The 3,102-nt window shown below is 54.0% G+C and overlaps 1 protein-coding gene across 1 annotated transcript in view; it reads right to left on the bottom strand.

The window, feature by feature from the left end:
• Positions 1 to 3,096, bottom strand: part of LOC107149091 (TRPM8 channel-associated factor 2) — a 49,173-nt gene extending 46,077 nt beyond the window's left edge. The window contains exon 1 of the mRNA XM_048786949.1: positions 2,163 to 3,096. The gene's annotated coding sequence lies outside the window, so the exon portion shown is untranslated. The remainder of the gene's footprint in view (positions 1 to 2,162) is intronic.
• Positions 3,097 to 3,102: the final 6 nt, after the last annotated feature.

The following is a 3,102-nucleotide window of genomic DNA, read 5'->3' as shown; positions in this document are numbered from 1 at the left end:
AAGAGACAGCATCAGGAGTTGGTGCCATGGTTCTACCAGCTGCTGCAGAGAAAAGCAAAGTCTCAGGTTGGTCAGAACAGATGGAGGAAGGAGTGAAGCAAAGAACTAAATTCATTCACCTGGCAACTTGTACTGGTTCCCCACTGTGGGCCACGCATGTTCTCACACTAGGAGTAAATCCAGGGACAAAACAGAAAAGGACCCCAACAGGACAATGAATAAACAGGAAGGCAAAGAGACATATAATGCAGCATCAAATAATCCCTGTCATGAAAGTAAAGCCTGGCAGTGAGATATGGAGGGACTGGAGGATATTTCAGATTGGATGGCAGGAAGGACACTGATGAGAAGGTGGTGTTAAAGGGAAAACCCACAAGGTGGCAGGGGCCGAGCATTACAGGCCTGGCCCCTGATCCGTGAAGAAGCACCAGGGTAGCCGGAGAACCAGGCCAGGGAGGACCAGATCCAGCTCCTTCCTATGCCCTCAGGTCAAGGCCAGGGTTAAGCTGGTGTGCATTGGTCGATTCATTTTGATTTCCTTGGACAGAAAAGCCACATCACTTGCCAGAAACTGCATTGGTTCGGACAGCTTTGACTATGTGAGCTGGAAATGCCTGTTGCTATATCTTATCTGCCTGGGGAGGTCCCTGTTTGGTATTCTGGAGTTTCTGGAGGTCTTTATAATTTGGTGTGCTTAACACTGAACTCATTACACTGTTCCCTTCAGAGCAGTGCCTTCTGGTAAGTTATTTGGGCTTGGTTTTCCACCTGTAAAACGAGAATCACATCCTTTGGAGGACAGTTTCTGAAGATGTGCACACATATGGTATGCACAGTGAATACTGAGAAAACTCAATGCTCATCCTGCTTTGCCCTTTTAGCTTCCCCAAGCAACACGGGCAATGCAGTTGGTGCTTTGGGTGTCCCTGCTGTTTCCCTCACCCCACCTAGGGGCTCACCATGGGGACTTTCCTGTACACTCAGATGCACAGGTTAGTCCCACATGTGGTTATGGACATTCTAGGTACCTTCACCCAGTGGAGGGAGCCATGGATACATTCCTAGAGTCTTTTGAGGTGCATCTCACAGCATCCCCTCAGATGGCCCTGGAGGGACTGAGCTCCTCTGAACAGTGGCAAGAGCTCAGCCACAAGCCCTTACTGGGTTCCCTCCTTCCGGGTATCATTTTCCCCATTTCGTCACTGGGGCTTTCGGGGCTGTCTTCCCAAATAAACCACCAGCAGGCCAGTCCTTGCATCAGGTGTTGCTTTGAGGAAAGAACCTAAATCAGGGGTCAAACAACTTGAGCCCTCTGTCTCCAACCAGTTCCTTCTGCCAATCTTCTCCAATGTCAAGCCCTTTGGTTTACATTCATGTGTAGACTAAACCTGGTTCTAGTCCCCAGGTTGCATTCCAATCTACAATATTCTTCCTTAAAATCCAATAAGAACTCTCACATGGCATCCACTGCCCACGAGGTGAAGCTTGCTGTGTCTCACCCTGGATTTTAAGTCCTCCAGGTCTGGCACTCCATTGTTTATGAGACTTTTTCCCCCTGTCACTGTCTTTCAGAAATTCTCTAGTAGGTTTGGCATCCCTGAGTGTGCCCTGCATTTCCTGTGGAAATCTCTCCCTCATTCCCTTTCCCATCTACCTCCTCTTTCATAGTATTGTTTCCAGGATAGTAAGAGCATTGGGTGATCTCAGCTTAGAGTTTAGGAGTGGGAAAGGGCAGCAGCGTGAGATCAAGAAACTGGAGTTGAAGATCCTGTTAACTACCTGCGAAAACAAGCAGTCTTTCATTTCTCCCTAGTCTGACAGGAAAACACAAAAACCCCAGATGAGTAATCGGTCCTGAAACGCAAACCCGGAGACTCCACTTAAAGGTGCTTGCACATGCGTAAGCACGGCCGGCACCGCAGGTAACATGCACACGTTTGTCGTTAAGTTCAGAGAATACTGAAATATATTTTGATACAATTGGCAAATAGCAGCAGATTAACGAAAGTATATGGAAAACCTAGACCTAAGAGAAGAGACATTTCGCCCACTTGGAATGGTGTCCGGCTCCTTCTGGCTCCTTGGGGCGCACCCTTCCCGTGTCCCCCAGCGGCTAGGCCACCCGCCTGCACTCTAGGAGACAGATGGACTGAAATACTCACACTTCTTCGCCCGAGTCGGGGTAGACTGCAGCTGCCGAGGCGCAGCGGGGCTTTCCAGAGGCGGGGCTGTCCTGGGCCAGGGCTGTTCCAGGGTCCATCTGTTCAGAAGTGGGGCTGTCCCGGGGCAGGGCTGTCCAAAGGCGTGGCTGTTCTGGGGCGGGGCTGTGTTGGGGGCTGTCCAGAGGCGGGGCAGTCTCAGGCGGGCTATCCTGAGGCGTGATTAGCCAAAGACGAGGCTATCCTGGAGGCGGGCTGTGCTAGGCGGGGCGTCCAGAGGCGGGGCGTCCAGAGGCGGGCCTATCCTAGAGGTGGTCTGTGATGGGGGAGAGGGGCTGTCCAGAGGCGGGGATGTCCCGGTGGTGGGCCATCCAGAGATTGAGCCCTCTGATGGTCAGCCTTTAGCAGTGCAGGCTGTCCCTTTGCGGGCTGTTCAGAGGCGGTACTGTCCAGAGGGGTATCTGTCCAGAAATGACCTATCCAGAGGCGGAGCTGTCCAGCGGCGGGCCCGTCCAGCTGCGGGGCCATCCCGTGGCTGGGCTCTCCAGAAGTTGGGCAGTCCAGAGGCGGGGCTATCTAGAGGCGGGTCTACCCACAGGTGGGGCTATTCAGAGGTGGGGCTAACCAGTAGAGAGGCTGCTTCAGGGGCGGGCTGTCCAGAAGCGGGGACTTCCTAGGGACAGGTCTACCCAAAGGCGGTACTGTCCAGAGGAGTGGCCATCCAGGGGCGGAGCCGTCGGGGAGGGGGTAGGCAGTCCAAAGGCGGGGCTATTTAGAGGCGGGGCTATCCTGGGGGCTGGCGACCCAGAGGCGGGTCTACCCAGAGGCGGGTCTGTCCAGAGGCAGGTCTGTCCAGAGGCGGGTCTACCCAGAGGCGGGTCTACCCAGAGGCGGGTCTGTCCAGAGGCGGGTCTGCCCAGAGGCGGGTCTGTCCAGAGGCGGG

This window comes from Marmota marmota, unplaced genomic scaffold, assembly GCF_001458135.2.
Source record: "Marmota marmota marmota unplaced genomic scaffold, marMar, whole genome shotgun sequence".
In the NCBI taxonomy this organism is placed as follows: domain Eukaryota; kingdom Metazoa; phylum Chordata; class Mammalia; order Rodentia; family Sciuridae; genus Marmota; species Marmota marmota.
The sequence above is the reverse complement of the archived record's forward strand: the minus strand, read 5'-3'. Positions and strand labels throughout refer to the sequence as shown.